This window comes from Biomphalaria glabrata, chromosome 9, assembly GCF_947242115.1.
Source record: "Biomphalaria glabrata chromosome 9, xgBioGlab47.1, whole genome shotgun sequence".
NCBI lineage: Eukaryota > Metazoa > Mollusca > Gastropoda > Planorbidae > Biomphalaria > Biomphalaria glabrata.
Window position 1 is genome coordinate 5,006,515 of NC_074719.1, and position 20,963 is coordinate 5,027,477.

Consider the following 20,963-nt stretch of genomic DNA (forward strand, 5'->3'; position numbering starts at 1 on the left):
CGGCATAGGGAGTCATAGTTCTGATGGAACCTGCCTAAGTATATACCGATAGGAGAGTTCTACACTGCGCATTGATATTGTTTGGTAGGACCTCCTCAATCACCACCAGGATAGACCCTGTCCGGGAAAATGATTCCAGTCTGCGTGGACCTTGTTGGAGCCATGCCAGGATTTAAACCTCTTGTCATGTATCCACTCTAATGCAATAGTCGTAGACTGGCTAAACATACTTGGCATCAAAGGCTTGAGCTTCTGTGGCGTCATCGCCACTCACGCCTCAATGTTAGGGCGCCAACTGCATAACTACAGCTCAAAGAAATTGAGAGATGTTATCCGCGGCGCCGAGTGCCTCGCCTACTAAAGGAGACTTAATTCCCCTCCCCCCCCCCAAGCCAGCCATTAGCAAACGCCCGACAGCTTGCCAGATTCGAGTTGCAGACTAATACTAATTTAGGCCCCGAGGTCCATTAATACAGATATATCAGTGCAACAGTAGATGGCGTCAATGATTCTTGCTATTGTTAAATCGGCTCAAGGGCCCACGTACTTATAATCGCCCCGGGCCACGTGTTCTGCTAAGGCTGCCTCTGATAGTAATTTATGAAAATGGTAGTTACATTCTTACAAACAATTACGTCATTACATTCAAATATCACATGTTCTCTAAAACGTTTTTTTTTTCAGTTCCGAAGCCTTTACATACAGAATAACGTCATCAAAATGGCTGACATATGCAGATGCGGTTAGTTCTTTATCACTTTAATACTCACCTAATAACAAAAGATAGTTAAATAGGTTTACATGTATTTAAACTTAAAATCTTGATCTAACTCAGTGATTCCCAAAGTGGTCTTTATAGACCCCCAGGGATCTACGTAGACCTCCAAGGAGTCTACGAAAGTAAAAAATTAAATTGGGGGTCTATGAGATGTCCATTGGGGTCTACGATAATAAATTTAATTTAAGCAGATCGAGTTACTTAATTTTCACATTCCATTAATGTAATTATTTCATACACTAATATATGATTAGTACCTTCGTTAATCATTTATCTTGCTATTCAAATGAAAAATTGTTGTAATCAATTTCAATACTTATTTAAATAGCTTAATTTTGTATACAAGTAACTAATATTTAGAAAAAAAAAAGAAATATAGACAGTAGAGCATTAATTATTTAAAATTTAGATTCCTTCCTTCCTTGTCAAACAAGCAGTTACCTAAGTGACTTTTTTTATGACGATATGGACCAGTTACGCTGGAGGATCATCTGAGACAATGCTACCCTGATAACAATTAAGATCAAAAAAACTTTTGAACACTCAAAGTTCAGAATAGAGCCACAAAATCTCTGTTCGACATCATATAGAGAAGATGATGGTTTGTGGGAGTCTTACAAGATTTCTTTACTTATAGCAAAACATGGAAAACAGCAAAGGTCAAACATTAAATTTACAAGCAGTTTTACACAAACCTACATCTGCTATTATCAAAAGAATTGCTTTAAGCAACTATACAATTCAAGGTGGCATGAATTATAAAATTAAAAGCTTCTTATATAAATCTTTGCAAAAGATATAAATACAGTTTGGTCTGACAAGGTGCAACGCTGTGTGCTACAAACTGTCTAATGGTCACCATCTCATCTCATCTATGTCTATGGTCCCTTCTGGGCATAGGCCACCATCCAGCTTCCTCCAGGCATCTCGGCTCTGGGCGAATCTCTCCAACTGTCCCCACGTCTTGCCCATCTGCTTGGCATCTGCTTCCAGATCTCGGAGACCTGGAGAACCACCATCACCACCATGAACAAAATCCAGGTATTCATCAATATCTGCCTGAGGAAGATTCTTATAATCCACTGGCCAGACAAGATCTTGAATGAGGAACTGTGGCAAAGAACAAAGCAACAGCCCATTGAAGTAGCTATCCTTCAGAGAGGCTTGAGATGGATAGGCCACACCCTTCGCAAGCCTGCATCCAACATAACAAGGCAAGCCCTAACCTGTAACCCCCAAGGAAAGAGAAAGAGGGGACGGCCCATGAATACATGGTGCTAATTGTCACCGTCTCCTTATATTTCCTTAGGGTTGACCCACGAGACCTTTCCCATGTTTGGTTATAGTAGCAAGGCAGCAGAGGTTTGAATTAATTTTCCTTCTGCTAGGTGAGTAGCAAGCCGAAGTAAATGAGCCCTTCCTGCTCGAAGCTTACTGGTTTAGGTTTCAGTTACTCGCCTTCGACCCTTCTCCTGTTAATGAAAACATTTCCGCAGGTTCAATATTTGAGCCACACGTGAAAGATCAAGAAATACACGAGAAACTGCTCTTTGTGAAACCTTTTACAATGATACTTAAGGCATATTAATTAATTAATTAATTTAATTAATTATATTTAATGTTGGAAAGACTACTTCACAGAACGACAAATTCGTATACGAAACATAATATCCCTAGTTGTGTAGTTTTAAATTACTTTTTCACTCTTCAACTCACTACAGTTACAAATTTGTTAAAAAAATGGTGATAAATATGTACAAATGTGCAAGTTGAGCAAGTTAAGCAGGGGGTCTACCGAAAACCAGAAAACATGGTAAGGGATCTACGAGACAAAAAAGTTTGGGAACCACTGATCTAACTGATACTTTCGTATAAGCTTAAATTACCAAGCCAATTACGCTTAAAAGGAGGCACAGTGGCTGAGCGGTTAATCTCTTGGCTTTCGAGCTGGGTTCGAAACCTGGTGACGACTGGGATGTTTAATTTCGGGATCTTCGGACACCATCCAGCTCTAATGGGTAACAGACGTTAGTTGGGGAAAAGTAAAGGCGGTTGGTCATTGTGCTAGCCACTCGTTAACCGTAGGTCACAGACACAATGACTTTTACATCATCTACCCAATAGACCGTAAGGTTTGAAAGGGAATTTTTTTCTTTACATGTAAAACATGTCTTTTAATACTATCGGTTTTTCAATTGACTTAATAATATAATAATAAAAAAATAATAAATATAGCCAGGGGCGGACCGAAGAAAAAAAAAGTTCAATGCAGACAACTTAAAAAAAAAAGTGACAGCAGCAAGACACAAAGGCACGAACACGTTTTCTTGTTGTTTTTTTTTTTTGTAAATTATTATTACAATTAATTTTGTTTGACTAAAACAACAACAAGAAGATCAAGAAAAATATACTATACACTGTACGTATTATCATTTGCAAAACGATAGACTGTACTTTCTACTATGCACGAGCGGCATAGACTGCTTTGATGTCTTCGAGGTTGTGTTTGGTCTAATCATTATGCTGGTCGGCATGGGCCTTTGATGGCGCTCCCATTTTTTTTTTGTGCTCCTTCCCTCCCCCGTCTTTTGATGGTTCCATTGTCAGTTAACGAAAAAGAGGGATGAGAGAGGTTAAGTTAGAAAACTTTGATATAAGGCAGCAAAAAAAAAATAAAAATAGGCGCTACAATTAGCTGTTTAACAATACTTAGTAGAAATTAACTTGAACACATATACACAACCGCGAAATTGCAAACCGCCCAACTTATTCACAGCTCAATATGGGTATAAAGTTCTACTTTCTATGATTTGAAAAGAAATAGTAAGTTTCTTTTTGTTTATTTTTAAAAACATAGATCTAAAGATACTACACTTGAGGCTTACAAAAAATATTATTTAATTAAAAATAAATCTAGATCTAAATATATTTTTATACTATTATAATTAATGGCAAACTTATGCTTAGTATGAAGTCATTAATGATGAAAATTATTACAATAATTACAATAATTCATATAGCACTGTCACATCCGATATTTAATGAAAGGAGATTTAATTTATATTTTAAATAATGTGTCATGGTATATTCATATACAATTCGCGTTTTTGAGAATGTACTAGGACGAAGCAAGAGCTTTTCACATTAAGTAAGTACCTCTTTCATGGGCGTAGCCAGGATTTTTTTTCGGGGGGGGGTTTGGGGGGGGATTTTTTTCTCCCCCCCCCGCGAATTTTTTTTTTATATGTATTTATGTGTGTGTGTGTGTGTGTGCCTACATAATCTTTATTGCATTCTGACCCTTCATTCTTTCGGAAGACGTTTATTGTACCCTAGAATAGATTCTTCCATGAGTTAGTGGAAAATTGTAGATTCCCCGTCAATACTAGCAAGGGGGTCTGGGGGAGCGGTAGGAGCTCCCCCAGCGCGGGGCGAAGCCCCGCCGCCAAGCACTATTTCTGATATTGAAAGCCAACAAAATGCATATTCTGAGGTATCTACAGTGCATTTTCCTGCTATTAAAAAGTTTTATTTCAAAAACCTAATGTGCTATTCTTACTGACTTAGACTCTACCGCGCCGTTTGGCGCATTTGCCGTCAAGCTGTTTCCATAAAATTGTAGATTCCCTGCCATTACTAGCAATGGGGTCTGGGGAGCGATAGCGCTGGGCGAAGCCCCGCCGCCAAGCAATATTTCTGGTATTGAAAGCCAACAAAATGCATATTCTGAGGTATCTACAGTGCATTTTCCTGCTATTAAAAAGTTTATTTCAAAAACCTAATGTGCTATTCTTACTGACTTAGACCCTACCGCGCCGTTCGGAGCATTTGACGTCAAGCTGTTTCCATAAAAATCTGTCACTGGTAATATCTGAAGCCTCTTCCCACCTGCCATGAGGACCTCAATGAATGAGTGGCGTCAAGTTGTACTAGGATATCATTGCAACTCTTCTTATGCGTAATTCATTTGTCGGAGAACATGTCCCGCAAACCTCATGCGTCGCTCTCTCACAATCTTAATAAAGGGTCGACTCCCAGTTCGGCATAGGATTTCCTTGATTTAAACCCGATCTCTATAACTGACTCCTAAAATCTGTCTTAGCCATCTTTGTTGAGCCACATTTAGTGTTTTTCAATTTCGGCAGATGACTATTCACTGCAGTTTATTAAGGGAGCCCTGCCACTGGTAAAAATGTGTAACCACTCTTGAATACGTTCTTGGAATTAAGTGACTGTACTTTGCTTTAGATTTTATATCGAAAAGAGAAGTTTTATAGTCAAAATCATCTGTTGGGGGTTTTCCACCTCAAAATGCTCTGTAGGGGGATCTTAAACTCAAAACCTTCTGGAGGGGTTTTAAACTTTAAACAAACGCCATCTGTAGAAGAGGGGTTTAAACTCAAAACTCCCGATTGGATTGGCTACGCTCAAATAATTTTAGTGTGTAATTTGCTTTTTTTTTATATTGAAGAGGTATTTTTAGCATTAAACCCCTCTGAATGGAGGTTTAAACTCAAAACCCCTTTTGGCAACGCTCATAGCATTTTGAGTGCGTAATTTGCTTTTTTTTCTTACACTGAAGATGTATTTTTTAGCCTCAAACCCCCCTGGCGGGGGGTTTAAACTCAAAACCCCTTTGGGTGTATTCATAGATTTTAGTGTGAATAATTTGCTTTTATTTATATTGAAGATGTACTTTTTAGCTTCAAACTCCACTGGAGGGGAGTTTAAACTCAAAACCCCTTTGACTACACTCAAAACATTTTGAGTGTATAATTTTTTTTTTGGTTTTATTATTAAAGAGGAATTTTTGACCTTCAAACCCCGCTGAAGTGGGGTTTAAACTAAAAACTAAGTCAAAACCCATTTAGCTACGCTCATAACATTTTGAGTGCGTAATTAACTTTTTTTTATATTGAAGCGGGGGTTTATCGTAAATTTTGGAGGGGGTTTTAAAATCAAAATCTCCCTTAACTGTGCTCTTGGAATTAGGGGATTTTCGTTTGCATTTTTTTTTGTTTTGTTTTATAGAAGAGGGGGGGGGGGTTAACTGCAAAAACCCCAAGTAGGGGGTTTAAAACTCAAAACCCCTAGTAGGGGGTTTTAAACTCAAAACCCCTGGTATGAGTTTTTAAACTCGAACCCCCCTGGTAGGGGTTTTTAAACTCAAACCCCCCTGGTAAGGGGTTTTAAACTCAAAACCCCATTGGTTGTGCTAGGGCAATTGATGGTTTAGTATTAAAATCTCACCTAAAATAAACAAAATCAAAGCAAAAAATCATTCACTAAATTCCGATCCCCCCCCCCCCCCCAAGGGGGGGATTTCATTTCGGGGGGGGTTTGAACCCCAAAACCCCCCCCCCCTGGCTACGCCCATGACCTCTTTAACCGTTCTGCTTTCTCGTATCTTTTAATGGAATAGGTTGCCTGAGTCAGCCAGGAAACAAATGATTATGCATATTTTAAGTCATAGATCAACATGCATGACTAGATTGACACGTGAAATGCGTAGGACGTAACTATCTTATTTTTTTTTAAGAAACGACTTTAATCTATAACTAATACCAAAAAGCTTCAAACTCATTTGTCAGCTATTGTATTGTTTATAGTTTCCAGACTACATACATGTATAAAAATAGAATACATTATGTAATCCTAAGAATGCATCCATCCAGTTTTCGATGCGTTATCAAGCTTTATATATTTTGTAGAGAATTAGGCTTACACACATAATATAACACATGGGCGTAGTCGGGAGGGGAGGGGTTCAAACCATCACTTGCCTCAGACCTCATTGTCTTAAAGGGAAACTTTACGTACTGCCCCAGTGCAGCCAACTTAAGCAAACTACAGTCATCTAATTTCATGAGCGTAGCCTAAAGGGGTTTTGTAGTTGCCCTCCCCCCACCAATACAAAAACTAAAGCATTTTACCGTTTTCTACCAGCCCCTGAACTCTAGTGAATAGCAAATTTAGTTTTTGAATTTTCTTTAGCTGAAGAGTAGCAGGCTAATTGCACTGTGTATACCTCAGAATATGCATTTTTTAAAGCTTAAAATAATGGAAATGATGCTTGGTTCCGGGGCTTAGCTCACAGCACTCCCCCGAAGTCCCTACCTGTCCCTTGGCGGTGTGTACTGTCTTTTCACTAATTATAGGAAGAGAGTGATCTAGGGTAAAAAAACGTTTGAAAGAATGAAAGATCAGAATGTAATGAAGATTAATTACATATTCACACACTAATATATATATATATATATATATATATATATATATATATATATATATATATATATAGGCCTATATATATATATATATATATATATAAATTGCGGAGTGGGGTAAAAATCCCCCCACCCCCACACCGTAAATATATGATATGCCATTTGTGGGCCGGTTTATATGGTAATGCCCGGGCCGATTTTGATACCCAGTCCGCCCCTGATAATAACCTTTATTATCCGTGAGCAAATTTGTTTTTCAAATATGAATTGAAAAAAAAGCATAATTATTGCAAACATTGTTACGATAGCACACAAGATACCACAGTTCATAGCCCAGGTTCTCTTTAACATTACATGCGAAATTTACAAAACAGAAAGTTACATTTTGCTAAACAATTTAATTGCCAAAGGAACAAAAGAGTTTCTGTGTAATGACTTTGTGATCGGTTGAATATATCTTCTTTGTGATGGGAAAATGTTCCAAAGTACTTATAGCTTTGAACAATTCTTATGCTCTCCGCAAGAAACAATATTATTTTCTTTCTCTTTGTGTTCTAGTTTTGTTTTGTGTTTAATATCAAAATTAAAAAATGTTCATGACAGTACTTTTTTAGTATTGTTTATTTCTCCTAAATAATGATTTACGCCCGCGATCTCTGAGAGCAGAGCAAAAGAGCCGCATGAAATGTACAAAAATATACAATGTTGCATCAATGGTCAGTTGAGCAATGTAGAAATAGTAATGTCAACACATGGTGGACTTAATGTAATAAATAAATATGTACACATGATGTTTACTTTTACCTATCCCTTAGTCCATCGATGCCCAAACTACAACCCTCGGGCAAGATCCGGCCAGCGACGTACTTCTATCCGGCCGCCAACGCAATGGAATAAAATGTAAAAAAAAAAATAAAAAATAAAAAAATGTAAAAATAAAAAATGTAAAAAAAAATTTTTTTTTAATTAAAAAATTAGAATGTTGAAAAAATATTCTCATTCAGTTAGGATTCTCACTCATTCTTTGATGAAATCCATCTCTATGTTTGGAATTCTAATATTCATAGTAAATACTTTTTGTATTGTAAGAACACAAGTGTTGTTTTTTTCCAATGGCGATAAAACTAGACAGCTATTTTTAATTCTTGGAAAATTCCGCTACTGTCTTGAGCTAGCCGTGTCCTTGACACCTAGTGTGTGCAACACAGAGCATCATTGATGCATCGTTTTGGGTCGTGTTCTTTTAATGTCAAAGCCATTGGTACCGTATTGTTTAACGTTTGTGATTTAATGAAATGGGAGAGTCTAAGAAACGAAAAGTAGACTCTGAATGTAGAAACTTTCAAGAAAAGTGGACAGATCTTTACTCTTTTGTGGAATATGATAGTAAGTCAGCATGTCTGATTTGTAAAGAAAGTGTGGCTGTTTTTAAAGAACATAACATTAAAAGGCAATATGAAGCCAAACACATAAACACATATGGTGGCATTCTTGGCTTGAGCCGCGAAGACAAGATTGTCAAGTTACGACTAGAGATTGGGAGATTGACAAGAATATTTAACAAAAAGAGACAAGAAAATGTGTCTGCGATAAGGGCCAGCTACAGAGTTGCTCACATCTTAAGTAGAGCAATGAAGACTTTTTCCGATGGCGAATGTGTAAAAAAGTGCTTGCTAGCAGTGATGGAAGAAATGTGTCCTGAAAAGAAGAATACAGTAGAAGCTGTCAGTCTTTCTCGCATGACAATTACACGACGAATGGAAGATGTGGGTGAAAGTCTCTATTAACAATTAAAAGACAGAGCAGCAGAATTCGAAATATTTTCTATTGCCGCTACCGAGTCCAATGACATAACTGATACCGCACAATTCTTAGTATTTATTCGCGGTACAAACATCAATTTTGATATAACAGAAGAGTTAGCAGCTATGGAGAAGGCCTGATCAAATAAGTGTCAACCATCATAGAGGACCTTGCTCTTCCTTGGAATAAATTAGTTGGAGTCACTACTGATGGCGCTAGAAATATGGTTGGATGTTAAAGCGGAATGGCAGCAAGAGTTATTAAAAAAGTTGTTGAGTCAAATGGAACTGAACCCCTGCGGCTTCACTGCATCATTCGCCAACAAAATCTCTGTGGAAAGGTTTTGAATCTGGACCATGTGATGATGATTGTGCTCATCACTATAAATTTCATTAAATCACAGAACGTTGAATCACAAAACTTCAAAGATTTTCTGACAGAAATAGAGTCCGAATATGAAGACGTTCTATTTTCCAGTGAAGTGCGGGGGGGGGGGGCTGGTTAAACCGAGGAAAAGTATTAAAACGTTTTTTTTTATTTGAGACACGAAATTGAAATATTTATGACCGATAAATCAAAACAAGTGCCACAACTGAACGACCCCTCGTGGTTGTGGGATTTGGCTATTTTATGAGACATCACATCTAAATGAACTCAACACCAAACTACAAGGGAAAGACAAATTGATTTCGCATGTGTATACAGACATTTGTGCTTTCCAAACAAAATTGCCACTCTTCATTAAACAGGCGGAAAGGGTGCATCTTGTCCACTTTCCAACCAGTACCACTCTACAAAATGATGCGCAGCTAAATATGTTTTTCCCTAATGACAGAATGATCCAACGTCTGAGGCTCTTGATGAATAATTTCAGTGAAAGATTTGCGGATTTTCAGAATTTAAAAAATGAAATCAGTCTTTTTGAAAATCCGATTGCTGCCGATGTGTCAAGTGCCCCGACAGATCTGCAACTGGAACTGATTGACTTACAAAACCAGACATCCCTGCTTGACAAATTTCAATTGATGCAGACCACTGACTTCTACTAAATGTTACCTGAGGAAGCGTTTCCAAATCTTCGAAAACAAGCGCTAAGGATGACCACAATGTTTTCAAGCACTTATTTGTGGGAACAAACTTTTTCAATGATGAAACGGGCGAAAACCATGTGACGTAATCGCCTCACGGATGAACATCTAGATTCAGTGCTCCGACTTGGTGTTTCATCTATGCAGACAGATATTCAGAAGATGATTTTGGATAAACGTCATACATCACATTAATTTATGTAAGTAGGTCTACAAATTAAGCTATTAAAAATAGCTTATTATATTTTTTTTTCTTTTTGGTGTTATGGCCCGCGACACGAGTGCCGAAAATTAAAATGGCCCGCAGACCGAGTAAGGTTGGGTATCACTGCCTTAGTCTGTTGGACGGTTGGGGCACCAAGCAAGATTTGTCGACCTTCCTTCTCCATTTCTCTCTGTTCTTAGCCTTAGTTAGAACCTCATTCAATGGCATGCCCGTCCATTCTTTTATGTTGTCCTCCCAACGCTTTCTCTGTCTGCCTCTTCTTCTTTTTCCTGATAATGTTCCCTGAAAGAAAGGATTGGCAAACCCCGAAGTTCTTGTAATATGGCCCTAGATTTTTAGCTTCCATTTTTTACGATAGCAGGTCATCATGGGTTTCAATCACTGTAACAACCCTGTCTCTAATCTCTTGGTTTGTGTTGATACCAAGGATCCTTCTGTAGCATCTCAATTCCTCCTCTCTATTTCTGCAGTCAGCGCCAAGACTCACAAGCATATAAAAATGTGGCCTTGACCAGGGTGCGCATCAGTCTGATTTTGGTGCCGAGGGCTACGTTTTTGTCTTTTCATATTATTTTAAGTTTTGAAAGGGCTGCTTTGTACTGTGCCGTTCGAAGTAGTAGTTCCGGTTACTTTCCCTCATCTGAGACAATGGCTCCAAGGTATTTTAAGCTGCTAAAGCTCATGGGCGTAGCCAGGGGTTCACCCCCCCCCCCCGAAATGAAATCCCAAGGGGGGGGATCGGAATTTAGTGAATGCTTTTTTGCTTTGATTTTGTTTATTTTAGGTGAGATTTTAATACTAAACCATCAATTGCCCCATCACAACCAATGGGGTTTTGAGTTTAAAACCCCCTACCAGGGGAGTTCGAGTTTAAAAACCCCTACCAGGGGTTTTGAGTTTTAGACCCCCTACTTGGGGTTTTTGCAGTTACCCCCCCCCTCTTCTATTAAACAAAACAATACAAAAATACAAACGAAAATCCCCTAATTCCAAGAGCACAGTTAAGGGAGATTTTGATTTTAACACCCCCTCCAAAATTTACGATAAACCCCCTCTTCAATATAAAACAAAAGTTAATTACGCACTCAAAATGTTATGAGAGTAGCTAAATGGGTTTTGACTTAGTTTTTAGTTTAAACCCCACTTCAGCGGGGTTTGAAGGTAAAAAATACCTCTTTAATAATAACAACAAAGCAAATTATACACTCAAAATGTTTTGTGTGTAGTCAAAGGGGTTTTGAGATTAAACTCCCCTCCAGTGTAGTTTAAAGCTAAAAAGTACCTCTTCAATATAAATAAAAGCAAATTACCCACACTAAAATCTATGAACGCAGCCAAAGGGGTTTGAGGCTAAAAAATACATCTTCAGCGTAAGAAAAAAAGCAAATTACGCACTCAAAATGCTATGAGCGTTGCCAAAAGGGGTTTTGAGTTTAAACCCCCATTCAGAGGGGTTTAATGCTTAAAATATCTCTTCAATATAAAAAAAAAGCAAATTACACACTAAAATTATTTCAGCGTAGCCAATCCAATCGGGGGTTTTGAGTTTAAACCCTTCTTCTACAGATGGCGTTTGTTTAAAGTTTAAAACCCCTCCAGATGGTTTTGAGTATAAGATCCCTCTACAGAGCATTTTGAGGTGGAAAACCCCCAACAGATGATTTTGACGATAAAACTTCTCTTTTCGATATAAAATCTAAAGCAAACTACAGTCACTTAATTCCAAGAGCGTATTCAAGAGTGGTTACACATTTTTACCAGTGGCAGGGCTTCCTTAATAAACTGCAGTAAATAGTCATCTGCCGAAATTGAATAATACTAAATGTACAGTGGCTCAAAAAAGATGGCTAAGACAGATTTTAGAAGTCCGTTATAGCGATCGGGTTTAAATCAAGGAAATCCTATGTCGAACTGGGAGTCGACCTTTTAGTAAGATTGTGAGAGAGCGACGCATGAGGTTTGCGGGACATGTTCTCCGACAAAATGAATTACGCATAAGAAGAGTTGCAATGATATCCTAATACAACTTGACGCCACTCATTCATTGAGGTCCTCATGGCAGGTGGGAAGAGGCTTCAGACATTACCAGTGACAGATTTTTATGGAAACAGCTTGACGTCAAATGCTCCGAACGGCGCGGTAGGGTCTAAGTCAGTAAAAATAGCACATTAGGTTTTCGAAATAAAACTTTTTAATAGCAGGAAAATGCACTGTAGATACCTCAGAATATGCATTTTGTTGGCTTTCAATACCAGAAATAGTGCATGGCGGCGGGGCTTCGCCCCGTACTAGCGCTCCCCAGACCCCATTGCTAGTAATGGCAGGGAATCTACAAGTTTATGGAAACAGCTTGACGGCAAATGCGCCAAACGGCGCGGGAGGGTCTAAGTCAGTAAGAATAGCACATTAGGTTTTTGAAATAAAATTTTTTAATAGCAGGAAAATGCACTGTAGATACCTCAGAATATGCATTTTGTTGGCTTTCAATATCAGAAATAGTGCTTGGAGGCGGGGCTTCGCCCCACGCTGAGGGAGCTCCTAGTGCTCCCCCAGACCCGCTTGCTAGTATTCACGGGGAATCTACAATTTTTCCAATAACTCATGGAAGAACCTATTCTAGGGCACAATAAACGTCTTCCGAAAGAATGAAGAGTCAGAATGCAATAAAGATTATGTACACACACATAAATACATATAAAAAAAAATTCGCGGGATTGGGGGGGGGGGAAATCCCCCACCCGAAAGAAAATCCTGGCTACGCCCATGCTAAAGCTAGTCAGCTTTTCACCTCCAATACTAATGCATCTTTTAAGCCCTGTTGGCTATCGGTCATAATTTGTTTTTTTACGGCATATATTTGCATATCATATGCTGCGGATGTCTTGTCGATGTGCATCACCAAGTCAGCTAGTTCTTCTGTCCCTGCTAGGCCGTCAATGTCATCTGCGAAGCGCAAGTTAGTGATTCTTCTTCCTCCAATGCTAACAGTACCGTCGTAGCCCTCGAAAGTATCTTCCATTATCCTTTTAAGGAAGATATTGAAAAGTGTTGGTGACAGTAGGCAGCCTTGTCTTACTCCAACTGTGGTTTTGAACCAGTCCCCACTATTATTCTTGAAGTACACCGCACTGGTGGCATCCTTGTAAAGGTTTTGGATAACTTTAATTATGTTTTTGTTTATATTATACTTTTCTATTGTCGACCAGAGTGTTCCAAGCCAAACTCGATTGAAAGCTTCTTAAAATCAATAAAGACATTGTCAAGATTCTCTTTTTGTTGGAGGTATTTTTCACCGAGTTTTCTGAGGTTTAGGATTTGTTTTGTTGTGCTGCGAACTCGTCTAAGACCCACTTGTTCTTCTGATATGATTTTGTCTGGTATAGGTTTTGGCCGATTTAATATAATTTTTAACACTACTTTGCTGGGATGACTAATGAGACTGATGGTGCGGTAATTTTGACAGAGTTGTAAGTTGCCTTTCTTTGGAAGGGTGATGATGAGTGATTTGGTCCAGGGTTTGGGCCATTCTCCTGATTGCCAGATCTTGTTGTAAATCATAAAAAGTGCATGTATCATGGTTTCTCCTCCCGCCTGTAGAAGTTCACCAGGAATGTTGTCAACTCAGGCCTATTTTCCCTTTTTCAGGACTTTTACTGCTGATGCTACTTCCCATCGAAGAATAGGATAGTCGTCTATGTTGGATACTACCGGAATATCTCTGTATCTCCTGAGATTTCAATGTTATATAACTCAGAATAGTATTCCGTATCTATTTATCTTATCTTTTTTCTCATTTAAAGCATCTATTGTTTTGTCTTACATAGCGTTAGTTCTTCCATGCTTTGAGGTGGTGAGTTCCTTTACTAGTTGGTACGCTTTTAGACTGTCATTCCTATTAAGTCCCTTTTCAATTTCTTGACACTTATTCTCTATCCACTCTTTTCTTTGCTTCTATCATTCCCATTCTAATCCGTTTGTTCATGCTTTTGTATTCGTCGGACAACTTTTTCCCTTTAAGCTCCCGTTGCTTGTTACAGAGTTGGAGTATATCCTCTGTTACCAAGGGTTCTTAGGACGAGCGGAGCTTTCCTAATATTTTCAGGGTTGTGTCTGTGACTGCTATGTTTAGCATATTTAGCATATTGAGATAATTTTGTTTAATACTCATAGAAATAAACACAATGCACGTATTAAATATAAATATGACCAATATCCAGCAATGAACATAATCTTACTACAAAATCCAAGTGATTAGAATACAGATAATTGAGCACGATGAATCTATAAATGAACGGCCCTCAATTTTCTTAATACGATGGAGAGACAGCTCCTGATTGAAGAAGTTATTCTTAGTGAATATTCCCATCGATCCTCTAATCTCTATGCGTAAGTTAATAATCTTTTTTTCGCGGCTCAAATAAAAAATGCGCAATATTTGTTTCATAAAGCCGTTTTCTGATTTGTTTTTAAAAAAAGTCACAATTTCTTTAATATAAAAAAAAATATGTTAGCTTATTATGTTCCACAAAAAGTAAAGGTCCGTTCACTTTTCGTGGGAGATTCTACATCCCATTCATGTGTTTTTGTTTGCGGTTGTTGCAACTGTCAATATAACTGTATGTTGTAGTGTTTATTGTTGTTGCTGCTGCTTCTGTGGGTGTAAGTGTTTGTGTTTTAGCTGATTTTACTGCTGATGTTGTTGTTTAAACTTCTATTTGTGTTGCTGTTGCTGTTATTTTTGTTGAAGCTGCTGGTTTTGTGCTGTTGTTAATGTTTTTCTTTTTTAATTGTTGTTTTTAATGCTTGTGCTGTGCTGTTGTTATTGATGTTTGTATGATGCTGATGTTATTGTTTTAGTTGTTTTTTGCTACTGCTTCTCTGGTTATTGTTGCTGCTAATGTTTTTAGCGACCCCGAAAGGGGAAAAGACGCTATTAGTTTTGTGTGAAATGTCTGTCCGTCCGTCCCGTTTAAACTAACAAAGATAGTGAAAATCCGACATCACAATATTTTAGACCATTCAAAGTTCTGATGCAACGGCTACTTTTTTTTGAAAGTGAAAAATCTAATTTTTTAAATCCTTTATGCAAGCAGTTTTTTTAAAGAGAAAAAGCTAATTAGTATGCATTATAAGTTATACCTAATTTAAAACGAATAGTAATCTTGTAAACTTTATTTTCCTTAACTGTTTCATGTATACCGAGAATGTATTTTTTGTTTTGTTTTTTTTGAGTATTCGAATAAGAGATTGAGCCTTTTCAAAACAATTAGATCAATTATAGTTAGGCCGCAGGGGGGGGGGGGGCGGTTGCTGAGCGGTAAAGCGCTTGGCTTCCGAACCGGGAGTCCACTCAGCTCTAATGGGTACCTGACATAAGTTGGGGAAAAGTAAAGGCGGTTGGTCGTTGTGCTGGCTAACTGTAGGCCACAAAAACAGATGAACTTTACATCATCTGCCCTATAGACCACAAGCTCTGAAAGGGGAACCAGTTAGGCCAGGTTCACTTCTAACTTTACATTCACTTTCACCTATCCTTTGATCTGATGGACCGTTGGGGCACTATACAAGATCTGTTAACCTTCATTCTCTCATTTGTCTTTGATATAATTTCATTCGGATGTTCTTTCTGAAAATATTGAAGCCTGCCTGGGTGGACCACTTCGGGGGCCAATTCTGAGTTTGTGTTTCCACACAAACTGTCTTTTGTAACCTTGTTTTTTTTTTATGTTTTTTTTTTTTTGTTATTTTTTTGTTGGTCTTACTGATGTAGCTATTTGTTCAAGTACGATTTAAAAAAAAAGTCTTGTATCTGAGCCAAAATCCATGTTTTTATGTCCAACTTTAGAGATTTCTTTTGGAATTTCAATGTGACAGCGCTTCTATGTCTAATGAAAGATGTAATGATCTTCGAAATCAGTCAGAGCAAGACTTAAAGTAAGTTGTGTTTTTTCTTCGCTACAAAGAGATATGATTATTTGAAGCCTGGGAAGCATGATCGAGAGGCTATATTTAAATGTGTTTTTTTTTTTCTCTGAATCTTTTTTTTTTTTGACTATAACAAATATAGATTACTACATCTTCCATTAGCTCAAAATACCAAATTTACGTGTTTTTTTCCTCAGAGAGAATTTTTTAAACCTTATGATATACTATGACTCAATGTATGAAGAGGTTTACACAGATGAGCCGGATATGACCGTAAGTCGTTTGTATATTTACCTAGATTGTTAATTTTAATTTCAATGTACTATTCGCTCTGTGGATAACTTCTTGCCAGGGCAGTCTTTGGATAATTGGAGGCCGTAGGCGAAGTGAACTAAGTGGCCTTGAATGAGATAAAAAAAAAAAAAGAAAAGAAACAGCGAAAAAATAAAATTTCTCAATTTATTTAAAATCTGCGAGAATCTATACCTAAATCGACCAAAATTGAAATATAAATATTGCAATTTTCGTTGTAGACTCAGAGCTAAACTAGCAAGCTTAGAGTCATAGTGTTCTATTATGTTTGAGATCTAATTTGAGATTTGCATTTATTTCTCTTATTGTTTTAATCCTGTGCCTTCCAATTGGAGTCTCTAGGCGGCTGCCTTGTTTGTCTATGTGTGACCTTGTATTAGGACAGGTCATAAGACCAGTGACTTCTGCTGTACTAGCAAGTTAGTCCAGTGGTACTTTGTGGTCCCAAATTATATTATCTAGTCTATTAACTATAGCCTCTAGATATACAAAACTACTGACACGGACAAGTAATAAGTCTGAGATTTCAGTTGCAACAAAAAAAATAGTTTATTTAGAAGAAGAAAAAAAAAGATCATGGAAAGTATTTATGGAAATAAAGGTTCACAAAAGAAAATGACATAATGAAACAAATCAAAGTAGTAAGACAGGTTCAGGTCTACATAATTAAAGAACCACCATCACAGAGACACAATAATGTCTTATGTCAAAGACCAAAAAGATGGTTTACAATAATATATACGCATTAACAATGAAATGACATCATCCGTGAGACACACTACTGTCTCTTATCAAAACATAAGATGTCTTTAATAAAAAAACATACAAGAGAGGATAAGAGACTAACTAGACATATAATATTTACATAAGCCTACTTATTACTAACAAATAAATAAAGTCTACTTAGCTCATTATCGAAACACTCTTCCCATAACAGTGGCACACTCCTCTTGAGTAACATAATAATAGTGCAACAACACAAGTATTAAACATTCTAGAGATTTAGTTCAAAATACACTGGTCAGCTCAAAGACTCAAGAGAGAGCGGCAATTGTAAACAGTTAACGGGGACTTAAATTTAGTACTAAATGGACTTAGACTTACTCTTATTGAAAATAAAAGTAGCTATCCCTATTGTCCCTCTTGTCACACAATGCTTAATACACATTGGTGCTAGAATGCCATAATCTACGCACCGACATCAGTCACCGCGTAAATGGCTAAATTATCTTACTAGATTTTCCAAAGCTTTTGATAAAGTTCACCACCATAGTTTGCTTAAAAAATTAAAATATTTTGGCATTGATGGTCCATTGCATCTGTGGATTAAATATTTTCTGATAGGGAGAGAACAAACTGTAATAATAAATGGCTCTAAATCAACACCAATAAAATTAAACTCAGGTGTACCTCAAGGAACAGTCTTAGGTCCACTACTATTTTTAATTTACATAATTGACTTTCCAAATTATATTAGTTCAGGAACAAAAGTCAGATTTTCTGCAGACGATTGCATTATATATAGAACAATAAAAACAACACAAGATTCAGACATTTTACAAAGAGAATTAGATGAATTACAGAAATGTGAATTAAATTGGAGCATGTCTAGCCACCCGTTACAAAGTCAATTATTAAAATTAATTAATAAATTCCACTTACCTTTTTTATGGTAAACCTGTAACACAGACTAAAAACGCGAAATATGTTATACTAAATGAAAAACTGTCATAGAATCCCCATATCTATTAAAAGAAATTTCTATAAATCAAATAAGAACATGTACTAGAATATTATTTAACCTAGAATAATCAATAATAGATATGCATCTTCTGTTTGGGACCCCTCAACTCGAGAAATCATTAAGAAACAGACACAAAATAGGGCAGCGAGATTTATAACAAGGGAATATTCAAATCTGACTGTAGAAACACCTTTAGTAAAATCACTTAATTTAGAAAGCCTTCAGGATAGAAGACTTAAAAGTAAAGTAACAATTATAGCCTAGATAAAAGGAATTATTCAAAAGTATTGAAAGAAAGTCATAATAATGAGAATTATTTTCGCACGCGATCACTGTAAGTGTTGACATAAAATTGACGATCTGTTATTGACAGTATGAAAATTAATACACAAATGACATTTTATTAAATTAGCCTTCTCTAGACTCTTTATTAGTATTTTTTCTTAGAGGGGGCCCTGGATGATTTATTAAAGAAAAACATACAAAAGGGTGGCGGTAGACCAAAAAAGGTTGACTATCACTAAACTAGATAATCATTCAATCACTACCATTACCTTAAGCCCCATCAGGGTTCCTCTTTCCCAAGTCAAGGCCGGAGGCTGAGTAAAAAATAATTTCTTAGTATTCCCATAATGTACCGCCAATACCGTGTGTGGGCAATTAATACCCTTATAACCAAGTTAAAGGAAATTGCGTTGCAAATGGAACTGTTTAGAGAAGCCTTTCTTTCATCCACTCCAGGTGCTATGAGAGCCCAAAGGAGGCAGTATTCTTTACCAGTTAGCCTATCCGTCCCTATGACAAACGTTTGCTCTGGGAGTGTCATGATATAATGCCTTAAATATTATGCCCCTGCCAGTGTTACTTAAGTTCCACATGTCAATCGTCTGGTAATCATATATACTACTCATCTCTTTCTTAGTTCTATGTTTAATTTATTAAGTAGCTATTTGACGCTTAAGGCGACATGAGGCTTTTCTGTATCATGTCCTGTAATAAATGGTGTGCTGTATCTTTTAGTGCGGTAGTGCGCAGGTCAGAGCTATTACAATATGTAAAAGTGTAAGACACGATTTACCATTAAAAAATCGATATAATATTAGGACTAATATAGATCTTTGAACACTTTTTTTGTTTTCAGACCACAGATTATTTAACAGAGCTTGGTGGTTGTATTGGTTTATGGCTAGGATTATCTGTCATAAGTGTTTTTGAGGTTATTCAACTTATAATAGACGTTTTCATGGTAGTCAAACAATGGAGAAGAAATGGCGAATCATAATCATCATCAAGCTCCACATAGCCACATAGGGGGAGCAAATAACGAACGTTTGCCGTCATCTATCCCAGTATCTGAACTTCCTGATTCCTTCAATAGATTCTTCATTGGGAAGATTGAGCAGATTAGAAATGACATGCCATCCCTCTCATCACAGCTTGACCACTCTCCAATTTTTCAAAATACTCCTTTTTGCGAGTTTCAGCGTGTATCTGAAGATTATGTCAAAAGTACTATTTTAAAGATGCCAAATAAGTCATGTGACCTTGATACCATTCCAACTTCCTTGCTCCTTGAATGTTTAGATGAGCTTGTACCTACAATTACTAACATTGTGAACTCTTCACTGACTTCAGGCATTGTACCACAGCAATTTAAGCATGCACTTGTCAGGCCCTTATTAAAGAAATCCAGTCTTGACCCGGAATGTCTAAAAAACTATCGCCCGGTATCAAATCTTCCCTTCCTGTCAAAGCTTCTGGAGCGCATCGTGTTAGCGCAAACTCTTTCTCATCTTGAACAGTACTGTCTCTTGGAAGAATTTCAATCTAAATATAGGAAGTGCCGTAGCACAGAGACAGCAGTGGTCAGGGTACTAAACGACTTACTTCACAATTCCGACAAAGGCCACATATCAATTCTTTCCATGCTGGACTTGTCCGCAGCCTTTGATACGCTAGACCATGAAATTATGATGGCCAGATTCTCTGCAACTTTTGGTTTAGCAGGAGTCGTCCTAAAGTGGCTTGGATCCTACCCGACGGAACGCACCCAAAGTGTCGTTGTTAGCGGGACGGAATCAACAAGCTTACTTTTGAAGTACGGAGTACCCCAATGATCAGTTCTAGGCCCAGTACTGTTCACTATGTACTGTGATGTTGCTTGTTCAGGCTGTCTTGAGGTCAACTATGGATGACTGTTGAATTTTAACCAATTACTCTGCAAGCGTTTGGGTGTTATTGTTCGGGTGTATTAAATTCCGTGTAATTTGATCAACAATCCAGACAAAACAAACACATCGGTTTTAACTAGTAAAGAGATGTAGTCAACGCTGAAGAACAATGTAACATGTATTTATTCTAAAAAAAGGCCACAGTAAAAGTCTCTGTCACTAAACACGTCGTTACCCTGGAGGATTATATCGCTAACTGATTTTCCGGTCTCTAACCCAACATATCCCAAACGTCACTAGTCCCGTTCAATATGCGTCTTCTATGGTGCGTCGCTAAATAACTAATCTATATAAATAAGGTGTCTAACAGTACACATATCCACTCAGCGGTGTCTTAAGGCCAACCGGCATCTTATACCATTTCTTTGCCGATGACTCACAGTTATACGATTCATCAGTACCCTCAGAGGTGTCGCATCTGGCAGAGAAAATCAGTGGTACCGTTGCAAGGGTGAGCGATTGGATGGTTGAAAATAAACTCAAAATGAACGAAGACAAGACAGAAATTATTAAGATTGCCACGCTCCATTTTAGCTCTCGTGTTTTTGTTTGTAATGTTGTTACAGCGCCTTGAGCCTACATTTTGTTTGTTAACAGCGCTTTATAAATAAAATTATTATTATTATTATTAT